General features: G+C 38.9%; 2 long non-coding RNA genes across 2 annotated transcripts; one reads left to right on the top strand and one right to left on the bottom strand.

Moving 5' to 3' along the window:
- The first annotated feature begins 278 nt into the window (after positions 1 to 278).
- On the top strand, positions 279 to 11046 carry LOC118166347. Its single transcript, XR_004750460.1, has 3 exons — positions 279 to 290; positions 7810 to 7814; positions 10912 to 11046. It is a non-coding gene; the product is annotated as an uncharacterized LOC118166347 (long non-coding RNA).
- LOC118166346 lies at positions 5808 to 12950 on the bottom strand. The gene is made up of 2 exons (XR_004750459.1): positions 7168 to 12950; positions 5808 to 6617 (listed from the first exon to the last, which is right to left on the bottom strand). It is a non-coding gene; the product is annotated as an uncharacterized LOC118166346 (long non-coding RNA).
- Between the last annotated feature and the right edge of the window lie 3988 nt (positions 12951 to 16938).

The raw sequence follows: 16938 nt of genomic DNA, 5'->3' as shown, positions 1-16938 counted from the left end.
GGAAGACAATGTGATATACTACCATCTTTTTGTATTAATTACCTTCAGAAAGTATACAACTCCTCTGAAAATTGATGGATGAAGCTCTTTAGCCCTAATACACACCTCAAATAAGACACTAAAGTTCATGGTCACCATACTCCCTGATGTATTGAATATAGTTTACCCCTTATTCTAAAAAAGAATATACTATTTATACCATAACAAGCTTTCAAAAGTGGCATTTGAATGCTTTGCAACTTCACAGAAAACATTGACATAAATATTTGTATTATTGGTAGAATTGCAGAGTACAATTTAATACAAGACAGCTTTAATCACTGTCTGTTAGAGTTAAACTATAGATCTAAACAGTAACAGGTCTCCACCTCTCACTGGGGAATTGTTTTTTCTGTCTTCCAATCAAGTACCTTCAGTTCATTTGGGGACAGCACCTCTTTGCATCACTACCTGGCTAATTTTAACACACTTGTTGCAAAACAGTTCCCCACACCCTTCTGTTACATCAACAACATATGGTAGACACAGGAAAGCTATTACAGCAAGAAAACTAGTTATTCCTCAGTTCAGACACCTGTGGACCACACAAAGCTATTTTGCAGATATAGAAGAGATGCAGGAAATGGATGGACATTCATAGACAATATATGCAACCAAGGGTTTGTTTCCTGGATCTGGAAGTTCTGCTTGCAAAGTACCTTCTAAAAAAAAAAAAAAACGGGGGGGGGGGGGGCAATCCTCAGCAAATTGCTGCAACCTCATTCTGTATGACTTAAAGTATTATCTCTATTCATTCTTCCAAGATCCAACCTCTAGATTCAATAAGTCAGATATATGGCAGGCACACAGGACAAGCAAAGCACTTACCATGTCTGCTTAGGAAATAAGAATATCCTGAGCTAGAAGGGATCCATAAGGATCATTGAGTCCAACTCCAGGCACCATACAGGTCTACCTGAAAATTCAGACCATATGTCTAAAAGAACAGTCCAAATGCTTCTTAAACTCCGGCAGGCTTGATGCCATGACTGCTTCCCTGTGGAGCCTGTTCCAGTGTGCGACCACCCTCTCAGTGAAGAGCCTCTTCCTGATACCCAGCCTGAACCTCCTGTCACAGCTTGACACCATTCCCATGGGTCCTATCACTGGTGACTAAGGAGAATAGATTGGCATCTGCCCCTCTCCCCCTCGTGAGGAAGCCATACACCGTAACGAGGTCTCCCCTCAGCCTCCTCTTTTCCAAGCTGAACAGAGCAAGTGACCTCAGCCGCTCCTCGTATGTCTTCCCCTCTAGACCCTTCACCACCTTAGTAGCCCTGGACAGAGGAAGTCTGGACTTAAATATAAAGTAAGACATGCTGAATTAAGACAGCCGCCAAAGAAAAGTAAACAAAGATTTCATTTCAAAGTCATGTGAGGATAACTGGCTAGTCAGCATAATTCAGTATACATTAAACACTAGTTTAAAACCAAGCAAGTCCTCCTCTCCCCTCTCCCTCACTGTCTCCTCCTGATGAAGGAGGAGTTTCCCACAGCACACAAAGAAACTGCGATCATACCACAGAGCCAAATTCACTTAAATAAAAAGTGTTCTTGCTGGCAGGATTAGGGAATTCCAAGGTCATCGCACCACACTTCCAACAAAACACAACACATGCACAAGAGGAAGATGTTGTTCAACACTCCACAGTTTACTGAGATTAAGGGACAATAGTAGGCATGTTAGCAAAAAACAACTCCACCAGAGGCTGCTCACATATGACTAAGGTATTATAGCTATAGTTGTTGTTTAAATAAAAAGAAGAGCCAAACAAAAAGCAGATTGCTTGGACTGAATTGACTACTTGCATAGACTCATCTGTCTAAATCAGGACAATACTTCTGGCAGTGCCATTTAAAGATGGCTAATACACAGCTGTATAACCCTTTTTATTAAAGAGTAACTATTTTACACAGCCCACAAACCAGGTATTCCATTTTTTAGAACAGCCTCGTAATTTATTCCTGTAAAAGGCCATTATTACCAAGTGATCTTACCTCCAACTGGAAATAATGAAAACTTTGTCCAGGAATACCTTTATAGGCCCCCACTCTGGCCTACTTCCTCTACTTCCACAGAAAGCTCCTTGTTAGAGCCCAGCAGCTGACACCTACTTTATCACAAATGAGCTACTGTTTCTTTTCCTGCATAGCTGCATACTTAATTACATAGCTCCCTGACTTCTCTTAATGGAGTCAGGTACTACCTCTTAATTTATCTGAAGAGGAGAATCATGCATTATTTTATCATTGACATACTGCTGGCTCATTCCCCACATTCCTGTAAGCCTCTGAAGTAGCACGGACATCTATGAGGTACCTCTCCCTCATTCAGAGGCATATATCAGAATATTCCAATAACATACAACAGCAACATAAACATCCCTATAACTTTAGGATCCCCTATCCTTTTAATTATGTTTTCTAAGCCTCTCTCCTAGAGCTTTTCTCAGCAAGAAATCCACAGCCCCTACCCAGAAACTTCTGTCTGCTTCTTTAACTTGCCCAGGTGATGGAAAGATCAGTAAGGGAGCTCCTACTCATCCTTTACTTCTTCAAGGAACACCTAAGAAGCAGACAGAAATTTCCACCCCATCAAAAAAAAACAAAGCCAACAAAACTTACCTTTGTAACTGCAGGAGAACCAAAAAGCATAAGGCAACCCTCAGGAAACCACACAAGTGCCACCAGGCCTTTCTTCTTGTTTCTAGGTGCCACCTCACCCACCCACCTCATCAGGGCGAGATGGGGAACACCTGCCCCATGGGGCAGCTGGGAGGGGTTGCCTCTATTTTTCTATTCAGGCAATAAGTCCACAGCAGTGTCAATTTTGTGAGTGTCTAAGAAAGATCTGGAATGTCAGTCATAATCATTTTAATAAAATCCTGCCTTGTTTCCATAGGTATTTCACTTACAATGGAGGAAGCTAATGGCATTCTTTTTTTAAAAAAAATGCTTGTATTGAATGTATTTAATATATATATATATATGAATTATATATATGAATATATATGAATATATATATATATGAATATATATATGAATATATGATATGATAATATGAATTCTGGACCAAAGAGTTAATCTGTGGAGTTCCCATGTGCCGGGGAGGGCTGAATAGTCTTCTTTTACTGATTTAAACCTTTTGTAGATCCTGAAAATTTTGAAGATTTGTAAATAGTTTATGAAACTTGAGATATCAGAAAGGAATTGTAGGAATAAGACTTAGCTATGAAAACATGATGTGCTAGCACCAGGGCAAGTTAACCCAAAACAAGTCTAACCATCTAAACAGATGGCCTGAGCCAGTTCTAAATGTAATTGGACCTGTGTGTTGTAGTTTCAGCTGAACTATGGCTTTGTGGTCTCTTCCTTCAGCCAAAGCAAGGCACTTACAAGGGTCATTTCATTTTGTGTACCTCTCAAAACAAAATAATAATAATAAAAAAGCATATTGTAGTTGTGAATGTGTTTTAGTTCTCCTTGACTTAAAAATACACAATTTTTATACACCATGGTCCAACTGGCAGCCCCAGCTTGCTTCCTCCTACCCAGGGAGAAGGAAAGCATCTTGTCCAGTGAACTCAGCCTGAGCTGTGCCTCCTCCTGGTTCTCCACCAGCCACAGTTAGCCATGGGGAGCAGAGAGACAGCTGCTGTGGGCAGTAAACCCTCGCCTTGTGCCCCTAGGCACCAGCCCAGCTCCCTCTACAAGCCGGCAAGGCAAACCAGCTCCTTGCATTAGTTGTGCCACTCCCAGCAGTGAGAACCAAACACAGCCCACAAGGCATCCTAAAACCCAATCTGTCCCTCACAGCTGACAAAATTGGACCACCCTACAGATAGGAAAGGAACACATTCCATGTGGAAGTGCCGGATCTCTTTCCGTTACATAACATACGTTTGGGGTTGTTGGGAAATGTTGCTTCTTCACTTCCTTGCGAGAAGCCTAGTTACCATATGTGCATTGACGTTATCTTATTGCCAGAAGCTAAAAAAGTGTGGGTGCCAGTGTGCAAATACCAAATAATAAAGGAATCCCCCAGAGATGTCTGATTCAATTTCCTCGGTAGTACAAGACAAACATGAAAATTCATTGTCTTGATTAGCTTTAGTGCAGGGAAACATCTTTCACAGCTGATTGTAAATCTTCCGAACAGTCTCATTTAGCTTTTAACCTTCCTCTCTTTTTCATCCATGTGCAGATTATTCCAGCCCAGACATTCATTTATTTGAATAGCCTAAGACGTGTATGTTGGCTCCAGTCAGAATAAGAAGCCTCTGAAGTACACAAATAAGATCAAGAACATTGTGAACATACTTCAGAGTATCTTAGTATAAATACATACTGCAGATACTACATACATCTTAGAAATAAAACATCCCCGTCACAAATAAAATATGTCTTCTTCCCTTAACACTGCAAGTGTTCAAAACAAAGAATGATGAAATAGTTTAAAAACTGAAAAACACATGCTGTGTTTAAATCACCTTTCTAAGAACCTCCATGTCACCGCGATAACATAAAAACTAGTATGTGCTGTAAGCAGTGCCACTGGCAGTAACAGAAAGAGGGGATGAGTGCTATGATCGAACAAGACACTTGCAGCACACACATACAGCTGCATTATTCCTACAGTCACTGCATCTTGTCTATCTGTGCCAACTTCTCTGCCCTTCTATTGTTTCCTCTGTGATTTTTCTCCTACAGTTACCAAAGGATGTCGAGGACTGTTATTACCAACAAATAAATCATTAACATGTTTTTCCAGGTTTCTGCTAATGCAAATGATCATGGAAATTACTGATCTGACTTCAAAAGGCATATGGGAGATTAAAACACAAACACAGCGCTGTTATCTCACTCTGTTTCCTATCAGTATTCCTCCTCAGACGCTGGGAAATTTAAAATCAAATTGTGACATTCTTCACAAATGTGAAGGCAAAAGATAAGGAATCAAAATCTCACAAGATATAGTTCTGCCTCAAATACTCTTTGGCCTTAATCATGTGTTAGAAACATCTGTTAGCTATAAAGTTTAAAGACTCTTCATGAAATAACTAAACATTGTCATCTCAGTGGTTCAAAACACCCCCCAAAAATCAGATGTGTTTTTTTTTTCCACCACCTCTTCCTGATAGCAGAGACAACAAAGAGGCAACAAAGATCAGCAAGAATATTTTGTTTCTGTGTAATTCGTTCACACACATTTCCCACAAGATCTTAGAAGAATTGTGAAAATTAATGCCTGCCTTCAATTAGATTTTAAAGACAAAGATTCATGTTGTCTCACTTTAATTCTTCAAATTCAGATCTAATTTTCCTCTGATTGTCTGCGGGGAGACATGGGTATGTTAAACCAGCTATTCAGTTCACCTAACCTAAACTCTCTCGGGTTGTGACATACAGTCTGTGGAGATACTTTATTTCTTCATAAACAACAGCCCAAATAATTCATTGAAGTTAGGTATCTCACTCTGAGAAAACTAAGCCTACAAAAAGCCTACCTAAACTCTTCATCTTAGATTTTCCATAAACTTCCAAGAGGGAAGAAATAATTAGCAAATACATGTAATCACCAATACTTTGTCAGTGTGTCATCATAGAGGTATATATTCGGATAGTTTTGTTAGCTGGCTGGCATTCAGACACCATGCTGACACATCCATTACAACTGCACAGAGCGACCACCACTCCTCCAGAAAAAAAAAAAAAGAAAAGAAAAAAAAAGAAAACTGATAGAAAATCATTGCATGACGTGTTTTTTGATAGCTTTAATTGCAATTAAAAATAATGAATATTTAACAACAAACGAACAAGTAAATCAGTTTTTAATGTTTTGTATATGTGTTCTTATGAATGCATCCAGTACCTACCATTGTCCAGAACTTCAAGCCAGAGGCAGAGGAGGAACATTCCCATTCTCCTCAGGGAGAACAGAACAAATCTTCTGATCCAGATTTCAGCAGGGACTGGGACTGGTAGCAAAGGGCTTGAAGTGAAGTAGGGCTCGATTTTCAAAACAAGGCCTCCTTTGGGTGATTATTTCAATTCATAACAAAGCTCACAACTTAATTTCTTATACATTTTGTCTTCTTCCAGCTATTTTATTATCAAATCAATAATACAGAATACCAAAGGTATTGGCACAGCCTGAAAATACATCTCTAGACATCCACCAACCATTGTACAAGCATATCAATGCCTCAGTGTGTGTCAATGACACACATCTGGTCAACCTAAATCAGAGGACAAGTGCAGAGGGAATCAAGTGAAGGCTGCCACCTCTTGGTGAATTAAATAGCACAAAAATTGGTTTATGTCATTTATTGGAAAATGACACACTGCATGTATTGAATTGGCATTTATTCATCTGAAAGTATGCATTCAGTAACAAATCCTTTGTATCATACCACTGTAGGTTTAATTGTTATTAAAAATTATCTAACATTATCTAGAAATTCCAATGAAAGTCAAGATTACAGAATTCCCAAAAGATATGAGCTTCACGAATTTCCATCCTGAAGCATATCTAGTACTGTCAAATGGTAGCACTTGTTGTGGTGATGTCTTGTGTTCTAAACAGATGATACACAGTGAACAATATTAAAATAGTCCACATAAATTTTGTATATAAAGCATGTCAAATGCCTAAGTCTGAAATACTCCCTTTATCGGATCTAATATCTAACGTGAAGTCATTGGTAAACTCCCCTTCAATATGTTCTCTGTAAAAATAACATTTAGTAGGTGACAATAAATGACTTTAGCATGCTTAGCACATACTCAAGCATGTTAGCATTTTTTTATTTCTCTAACTGAAGTGTAAGATTGATTTGTAAAAAGTTGACAATTCCTGTTTATTTTGGTTTATTTTTATCTATCTCAACACCCTGAGTTGACTGCTCCAGCCTTTTATTTTCTTTGGCAAAAGTTCTGGAGCTTTCCTAGAAGTTCTGTAACATTCATAAAATCCCCAAGTCAGCAATAGCAGCACTGCAAGAGTTGCTGCTGCTGCTTCTATAACGTCCTTTATATTGAATTAAATCTAATGATGACTCTGCAGTATCTCAATAAATATCAGCATGCATTTGAAATAACATTTGTCTTGTATTTTACTTATATTACCTTAATCCAGTTTGTCTTCACACCTTACCATGGACAGCAATCTGACAGCAACATAATCCATGTACCTTTTCTTCAGGTAAATTCATATAAATATGAAGTCAGTGCATCCAGATGCGATTTAACTTCATTTCTGTAATATTTCTGCTTGATGTAGAACTGATACATTTATTCATCTGACCAACACGAAGATCAAATTAAAATGCAGCTTCTATTTTATTGTAAAGCAAGAGCACTATGCATTTATTAGCATATAAATACAATTACCACAATGATACTGCTTCTGCTGACATTGTATTTTATCTTAAGAAGCCTGAGACGTAAGTTGTGCCTGGTGACTGGACAAATCCCATTCCAAGAAACCTGAAGTAGGACAGATTCCCCATGTGCACTTCTTCCCCTGATTTTGGGATACTGGAACAGGGCGGGGAAGAAGGTTTAGTCTAGTTTGGGGAGGAGAAAGAAATGCTGTACTTCAACATCCACTGAAATTAATGAGAACCTCTCAAAAGAATGTCAGCTGAGTCCTACATGTTGGCTAAAGTGGAAACTCAGTTCCTGCTTTATCTACAATGCCCTTTCAGTTAATCCTAAAGGCCCAGCCCTTGCAGAGGTCAGTGCAGTTGGGGATTTGAGTCGAGACAGAAATGGTGGCTAAATGCTCAGGTAAGTGCTAGAACTACACAGCACTATGCTCACTGTTCTACTGGGATTAGCGCCGCTAGAAGTCTCTGAAACAAAATTTAAAAAATTATCCATTATCTCTGATAAATCCATCTGTGGAAATGAAAAATTTATGCTGGGCCTCTGCAGTGTTGACAGGTCTTTTAATAGGCCTACACAATGTATTAAAGAAAATTTTATCAAAATAATTGCTTTGGAAAAGGCACACTTTGACGTCACTCATCGGCTCTAAGTTCAGAGCTCACAATGTCACATTAAGCAGTATATCCCCCTTCAGTTCAGAATAAGCACCACCAGATATTTATGGAATAAAGAAAAATGTTTTAGTATAAAAGAAGTATTTAAGTCTTTAATGGGATGGATTACCAGCTCTATCTCAGAAGAGGTGTACAGACAGATACAAAAAAATTGTTGCTAAACTGACATTGAAGAATTATTCCCACTATAGGCATGTCCTGCAGAATAGGATTAATCTGCTCATAGTGCAAATATTTTTGCTTTTAACTACAGACCTCATTTAAGCAGTACAGTAAGTTCTGGAGCTAATTTTTCACAGAAGGTCTGCGCAGTATGATTTAGCTTAACAATATCCAACTCAACAACATTTTTTTCTTCTGAAGAGCTTTCTGACTTCTAAAGAAAGTTTGCACTCAAAATTACATTTCATGTACAGAAAAGAAACTTGAGTGTCAACATGGAGACTGGTTTCGTAACAGCAAAGATATTCCTAGGAGATTGAAACATTCTTGTAGCTTCTTAAATTCTGTTTTCTGTAATAGAGTGTGAATTACTTCCACAGACATAAACTATATAGAGCATACCCCTTAGATGGCATTTTCATATTATTTCTAGATTTATACCTGTATGTATAGGTCTGGCCTAGTACATGCAGAGCTTACTCCAACGCAAGTTCATGAAACACACTTTCACTTGTATGTTCTTCCTCACAACTGGCCTCGCGCCATTAATTATATCACAACTCCAAAATCATATGTACTTACCAGAGTTAATGGTGCTATCACACACTGGACTTGGGGTCACCAGAGCACACAGTGAAAAATATGATGTAGTATGAAAACTTTGTTGAGATCAAAGCAGCTTGTTCTTCATCCAGCATTTGGCCTCCAGCATATCTGTGACTTGCCTTCCAGGTACGTAATAAATCTTTTCCATTCTGTTTCATAACTTCTTGACAAGGCTAACATACTTCCCGTTAAAGGTCTAAGTAATTTTTTGCCACACAGGCAGGCTGTAACTACTCAGTAGCTATCTGTTCTAAACAGATTGATATATTAGGGGCAATTTTAAAGAGTAACAACGAGGGCATGCACGTAGTTTTAGTTCAATCACCTTCTTCAAAAACTTGCTCCAACGCATGGACCCATTCCATCTGGAACCAGCTGATTTGAGTTTGGGAGGAACAGATTGCTTGTGAGAGGTCAACAGGTTCCTGGATGGAAATGAGGGTGTTCAGGGATTTGGCAGGAGGAACTACTTCTATCTTCAGAGCAAAATGAGTTTTCAGTGTAGAGATATGAGAAGTAAATGTATCATTCATATCTGAACAGGTGTTTAAAATCTTATCCTCCGAGCAATATAGTAAAGTAGCTATGCTATTATGTCAGGCTGTGCTCCCACAGCAGAATCACATCTACAAGAGGCAATTCTGAAACATCGCTATCTCTATTTTAAAATAATCTAGCATGGAATCAGAGCGGGAGCTAGGGATGTTGTCACCAACAATTTGTGGTGTCTAGGTGGGTGAAGCAAAGATAATCCATATGGCAGTGATAACACAATATGGAACTTAAGCTTAATTCCCTAGAAAACCTACAGCTATCTACTATAAAAGTATTAAAAAATCTGATTTTAGGTGCCTCAAGGAAATATATATTTGAATTACTGTCTACATCATTTATAATTAATTCAACAAAGAATTATCCTTGTTCATAAGCTGTGTTCTGAATACTGGAACATTCTGAATAATTTTTATTGAACATTTCAAGGTCACTTTTCTCATAAAACTTGCATTCAATTCCAACAAGACAAAGCCATGTAAATCAGTCCAAAGTCATAGTGCAGTGGTTTTCTATATATATGTAAAATATGTAACTTGAATAGATAGTAAAAGTGCCTCCACAAAAAATATATATCTATATTCGGGATAATTACATGACATATTACCAATTCACTGGCCATTTTAGCCACTGCTCAGTAATTTTTAATATTAGCTTCTCTTGTACTTCAGCTAGCTATAAGCTTCCTGAACTAACAATAGCAGAGAGGATATTAATTTAGCACTGAAGATGCATGCTGTAGTTTGACCCAAATCTACCTATTGTTGTACAAATGCTTGGTGAAATATTATGGCTACTGTTACTCAGCAATTAAACTTGCTGGATACATTCAGATGAAAACTTGTCAGAAAATGTGGAACACAAACTGTTTTAGCAAAAATACCTATGGATTGATGAGTTTTTGCCAAACGCTGAACAAGTGCTCTAAGACATGAAACCCAGTGGAACCAAGAGAAGAGTCCTTGATGGCCCAGATGTTCCTATCCCCGGGACATTCCCCAAGTCAGGAGCTTTTTTTTTTTTTTTTTTCTTTTTCTTTTTCTTTTTTTGTGCTGTCCACACCTTCAGGGTGGATCTTTGCATGAATAAGCCCAGGACTCTAGCTCTGGAATCTCAAATCCCTACCTCTAGCCAAAAACACAAACCCTGGGATTTTAGACAGTAGCTCATTGAATTCAGCATTCTTTTTATTGGCCACCACAAATTTGGCAAGAGTTTTGGTTTCACATAATAGCTCCAAAGTATAACAAGCATATTTAATTCTGAAAATACATAAATGTTTTTAAGAAATTGGATGGAAAAATTCAAAACTATAATGGCTCAAGTCCAGTTCTTAATGCAGATTTAAAAGATTAGTCTGGGAGTTGAGATGTGGTAGTACCTACCTCTAACACAGACTTTTTCATCAGCTGAAGCAAGCTGGTTGGTACATCAGATTCTCACAGTCCAAAATGACAGCAGACATCCAGAAGTCACAGGAGCTAAGGAAAATATCCATGGAGAAATGCAGAGTGCTCATGAGGTGTAATAAATCAGCTTCTGAGTATTTTGTAAATAGATGGTGTATTAATGAAAACTATCCTCACACAGTGCAATAACTAAGCAGTCTTAGAGACAATTCTTGTAGTTTTCATCATTCCTGTGTTTAGAAATAATTTATCAAACTCAAAGATATTAAGATAGTGGAAAGAAAAATCAGGATTGGAAGAGAAACGTGACAGATGTAGCAATCAAAACAGGTCACACACTTAACAAAACATTGTTTTTTTCCCCCAGTCTCACTCAGAACTGCTGCAGATTTACAATACGTTATATAATAAAAATGAAACCTCTATTCTGTAATTTAGCTCTATTAGCAAGAACATTAGAACTACTGTCAAGGGCTTAAATATACAAAATCTCTGAATAAAAACTGTTGCTCAAAAGAAATAATTCTATGCGTCTTCCTCTAAAAACCGCAGGAGACACATGAGTTTTGCTTCAGACAACCAAAAGCAACCAGTCTCCAGCTCACCCTCCGTTAGGGCTAGGTGTGCCCCCTTCCTCTTTAATACCTGGATGGCCTCAGATTGAGCCTTTGTCTCTGGTGCCTCCTTCACACTCAAGCTGCTTTTTTGCAGGAGCCCGGCTCCTCCCTCACATCTCCTTGTAAAGTCCCTCGGGGGCCTTCCGTTAGGCACCGCTCCGGTATCTGACAGCAGCCACCTTTTACTGCAAGGCTGTTAAGCAGGGAAAGGAAAATCATTTCAACGTTACCAGATGGGAAGTAGTTGTGGGATCAGGACATGACCTCCCTGCAGTTTTTACACTGTGGGAAGGTAGCTGCTACCTCCCGAGTCTCTGCAGGCAGAATGCCTCTAGGCAATACTATTATGGATATAGTAGACAGAATAGATCCTTGACTTCCATTCATACATAGCTGTTGTTTGTAACTCAGCTGAATGCTTCTGAGTCTCAATCATGAAGCTCCTCATATTCCTGTGCATTCAGCTATCTTTGTCCTGCCACAGCCACGGCCTCTTTTCTTCTCCATGACCTTCTCTTGCTTGACTTTGCTTGTTAAATTAATTCTTTTTCTCTTTTGACATCTTTCCTTCTCATTGACATCCAAGGAATCATTAGTACTTTCTGCTCTCATACGAAGCTCCTTGACTCCAATTTCTCTCTTCAGTCTCTCTTTGTTCCTACAATTCTCATCACTTGGACTGAGTGTGACGTCTTTAGGAAACAAATCCAAAATACATTTGTGGTTCCCCTTCGTGTTAAAAAACAAAACAAAACAAAACTTGAAAAGGTCATTAGCCTCTATTACACTCCTTTATATTGTTTCAATACCTTTCTGGTATTGAAACCAGCACACACCTGACATTGGTTGTGGAGAGCCACTTAATGTTACACGTAATGAAAGAACAGTGAATGTCTGTAAATAGTTGAATGCTGATGTAGAAATAAGTGTTGCAATAACAATAGCAGGATATTAAGTACAAGCTGACATTTGGCAGATCTCCTTGCATTTTTATAGATTTTTTTTCCAAAACATTCAGGAGTTCCTGGATGCAAAAGTATTAAAAATTAATTCCAATTCTTATTCTCCACACAACATCACTATCCTAATTAAATGGCTCGAGACTGAGAATCTCAACATGAAAAGGTGCTAGCTCATTGCCACCTGCAAGTGACAGACACAATGAAAAATGTTAGAGGAAAATGATTTTTTTTTAGGAAGCTCCTTTGAATTATGGTAAAGTATATGTGTAGAAAAAAATATTCTGAAATCTTTCCAGCATTTAACAGTCACCTCTGTGACCAGGGTGTAAGGCAGTCACCTAACTGGCTTGCACAACGGGGTCTAGTTAAACAGATTCCACACATTCCTTCAAATGTAAGCCAGAACAAGACTCTGGGAAACACCAGCCCCTTCTCATAAAAGTTACATAGAAGTGGGCCAATCAGTTAGTGTAAGGAGCAAAAAGATGCAGCTATAATGACCTTTTCAGGAGGGATATTAGCAGACACAAATTCTTCAAGAAATCTAAGCTGTGTTCTTCTTCATCATCAACTTGGCACAAATTCTTGTCATGTTCCAACTCAGAAGTTTATATTCCAATATGATGATCTTCTGGCCTTGCACAGCTGAACAGTACCTAGCACAGTCATGGGCCATGTGGAAAGCCCTGAAGTTAGCAAAGACTGAGCTCGATGTCCAAATGTCCCAGAAATGGTTCATGCAGTTCACGTGCTGCAGCACGTGGCCCCTGCATCCTTTCATGGTCACTGCTCTAAGTTCTAACAACTACATGGAACCAACATGGCTTCTCATTTCACCACCATCTCATTTTACATCACCAGTTAAATGCCACCATTTAACAATTGCCTTATTGTTATTGCCTGTGCAAAAAGACTAATTAGGCTCTAGGAAACTTTTCCTGTAGAAGACAGGACAGCTTTTTTCCCGGCACTTCTCAAGTTCTGCCTAGAAATTAAAGGAAACTACATTATGCAAAGTGTCATATGAGACAGTAGTCCACAAAACTGAAGGAAAGATTCCTCTTGTATTCTCCTGAAGAGAATCTGAAACAATATCCTCCCTCCACTTATCTCCATGACACAGAGCTGCAGAATGTGCAGTTCAGCAAACAAACTGAAACCTACTCTTTGAAAAGTGCTTATTTATTTTGGGTACCTGTTTTTCATTGCCCAGCTTGAGAAGACTGGAGTTGGTTTTCTGCTTGACATTTGCCACTCCGATTTGCTGAGCCCTTTAAAATTACAGGCCTGATTTTGCAAGTATGCAGGGTCTCCCACAACCACCAGGATGCCCATGGAGAAGAGTCACTCTGTGAAGGCAGCTAGCCAGTGCTACATGATTCATGCTGCTATAGGGCGTTCAGTATGCTGTTATAGGGTGCTCAGTTTTGTTTCTGGAATCCTGCCCAGTTATTTCTGACAAGCTGGTTATGTTGTAAGTGCTGTAATGCAACTAAAAATGAGGAGGTTTTGCATTAATTTCTACAAATTTAGAAACATTGAGCCCTGTTGTTTTCTTTGCCCCCAAGAAAAGTCCACCATGAAATCTACAGATCACACTACTCAAATGGTAAATTTTGCCTTTTATTTGGGCAAATAGCCATGCAATGAAGCCTTTCTTATCCAGAAGAACTAATGGATGCCTCTGTCACCTTTTCCCTTCAATTATTTAGACTTCCCCCCCACTCAGGCTAGCTTCCTGCTGGCAGCTCTGTGGACTGTGTCTATTAATCATTAACTGTCATTGTGTTTTAAAAGAAGGAAAGTGAAAAGATTGCTCAAGAACAAAAATAGATTTTTCCTTTTTTTTTTTTTTTTCCTGACAAATAAATGACAGCTATATGCTACCTGGCTTTACAGTGTCTTCACATATGCTTTCCTGTTTTCCAAGGAAAAATTAGCATTCTAGGCACACACAGCAAACTGGCTGTTCCCAGTAAGCCCATATTTCAGGGCTGCCTTTCTCCTGTCATATCAAGGTTTGGTAGCCTCTGTTAAAGCTTTGGAGTCCTTCTCTGCAACCACCACATGAGTATCAGGGGAAGAGGACTATGTTCACAGCGTAGTACTGGAGACTTAGCCTCCTAAATCAATAGGATACCAGCAGTAAACGTGACTTGCTTTACTGTTTCCCAGGAACCCTTCCAGCTGTATGCATTCTTAAGCCATCTCTCTTGTCCTTGCCAAAACAGACCTCTTTTAGACAGTCAGGATCTTCTTCTCCAAGTCCTCCCAGGTGGCCTTCTCTCTGAGGAGTCCATAAGGAGGTCCCAGGTCCAGAGTCTCTTTTCCTGAAAACTTGCATTTCCCCCAGCTTGATTTCCTGACAGGTCTTCCTCTTCCTCAGTCATGCGCTCATCTTCTGAAAACTGCAGGCACAGCAGAATGCCTGGCTGTACTGAGACAGACACCTCATAACAAGAGTATTTCCTAAGCCTTGTGCTTTAAAGACACATAAAGCTCCTATCAACTCAGAAAATAGGAAAACACTTGAGCTTCTACTTCAATATATACTCTCAGTTTTGCTTTTTAGAGACTGAAAAGCCACTACAAGCAGAAAATCGTATCAAACTGCTTCTATTCATTGCACACCGTTTTGCACTAAGAATAAACTATTGCCACATGCCTGACCCAGTCACTCCAAAAAATAATTCATGATATATCTCACTCTGATGCTTTCCTGTGGGGTCCAAGAAAGGAGGGTTTCAGAAAAAATAACACGTCCTGTGAAGAAATGGTCTTTTGAGTAATCGTAATGAAAATACTCCTTGAGATGCATTGCATCCTGCCAGACATGGAAGCCAGACCCAGTAAAGCAGATGCTAGGACTCAAAGGAGCTGATCCTATATGGCCAAATTGATTTGAAGTCAATGAAACAGTGATTGATTTGGACCTGTGAACATGATTTTTCTTGTCTCATGAGGATTAAATTAAACATACAGACTATACCTTCTCTGCATTTTATTCTATGGACACCCTGTTACTGAGTGTAAGAGATGAAAGTTTTATGAAAAAAAATCCATTTGCTATTTATAAGGCCTAATATTGACTTTATTCTCTGCAATATATTGGATTGATGTGATCAATCACTGTGGATTAGGCCTGTGTGTATATCACCAACATGTATATACAAGTGTGTGCATGCAGTTGTGTATTACCTAGTCCTCATCACCTAGTTTATCACCTATGTTTATCACAGCTGTAAGCAGGCAATGCACATAACTGGGCTGCACAGAAGCATCGTTATATAAGTTTCATTATAGGTGATTTCATTTGTCATCTACAGTGACACAGAAGAAACTAAAATTAAACAAATCAAAGGTGCTGACAACACAATGGTCACATTTTCAATCAAAAACTGATTATCTAGCAGTAGAGAGAAACTGGAGCAGGAGATTAAACTATTTCCTGGCATTCTTATTTCTGATCTTTTAATTGCACAAGAATTCAAATAGTGCAACTTAAATAAATCAGCAATAATGCATAAGAATGCTATTTCTGTTCTGACTGCTGAAAAAATATAGAACTTGAAGTCTCTGTGTCACTCTATAGATGAGGGATACTTTTTGTTCCCTGCTATCTGGAAATCATCAATAAAAAAGCTTGTACTTTTTGCTACATTAGCAAGCAGCATGGACCAAAAGCAGTAGGTCTGTAGAGTAAAACTTTTGATGCAGAGGATTTGATACAACAGCAGACACATATTTTAGATTTTGGTACTTTTCTTCACACTATCTCCAGTATGGCCCCATGGGCTGAATGCCACAGCTTGCTGTTCAGTTCAGAATCACCTGAAAGGATTCCAGTTCCTGCACCTCGAGACTACTGATGATGCCAGCCCAAACCCAGGAAGCGGAGACAACTGGGAGAGATATCTCAAAACTGCAGTTGAGTTCAGACTGAAGCAAGAACATGGGTGAGCCCACCATAACACAGGGGTGCCTGCACTTCTGCTGCTGCCACTTCCAGATTGCAAAGTTAATCCACACCACAGAAGAAAAGGCATCTCTGTTCCTAAGCATCCACTGATTTGTTAACTATAGCATGCCTGTTTATTTGCAAGAGAATGCAGGGCAGGTGGGACCAAGAGATATTCATTTAAGTATCCATTGAGTCATTAATTAAATTATAGCACAGGTATGAGAGCAAAATAACTCACACTTAAGAAAACTACAGTTGATTAAACCTAATCCTGTTTATATGGAATACACATAAAATTAAATGTATATGACTAAGAGAAAAAAAAAGTCTCCATTGATCATTTGAGTGCTTCCTGGAAACGCTCAGCAAAATGTAGTAGCAATGAGGTGCCACCTATTTCTGTATTGGTGCAAAATGCTACAAAAGCTCTTAAGTAAAGGGTACAGAATTAAGCAGCTTCATGCATTTGACTGTCATAGCTGAGCTTCTAACTTCTGAGATTTAATTTTGTGAGATTTTACCACTCTCAGACATTTCCAGTGATGTTTTCTCCTACAAGTCATG

The sequence above is a fragment of the Oxyura jamaicensis genome, chromosome 4 (assembly GCF_011077185.1).
Source record: "Oxyura jamaicensis isolate SHBP4307 breed ruddy duck chromosome 4, BPBGC_Ojam_1.0, whole genome shotgun sequence".
NCBI classification, from domain to species: domain Eukaryota; kingdom Metazoa; phylum Chordata; class Aves; order Anseriformes; family Anatidae; genus Oxyura; species Oxyura jamaicensis.
This window is presented reverse-complemented; position numbering and strand designations above follow the sequence as displayed.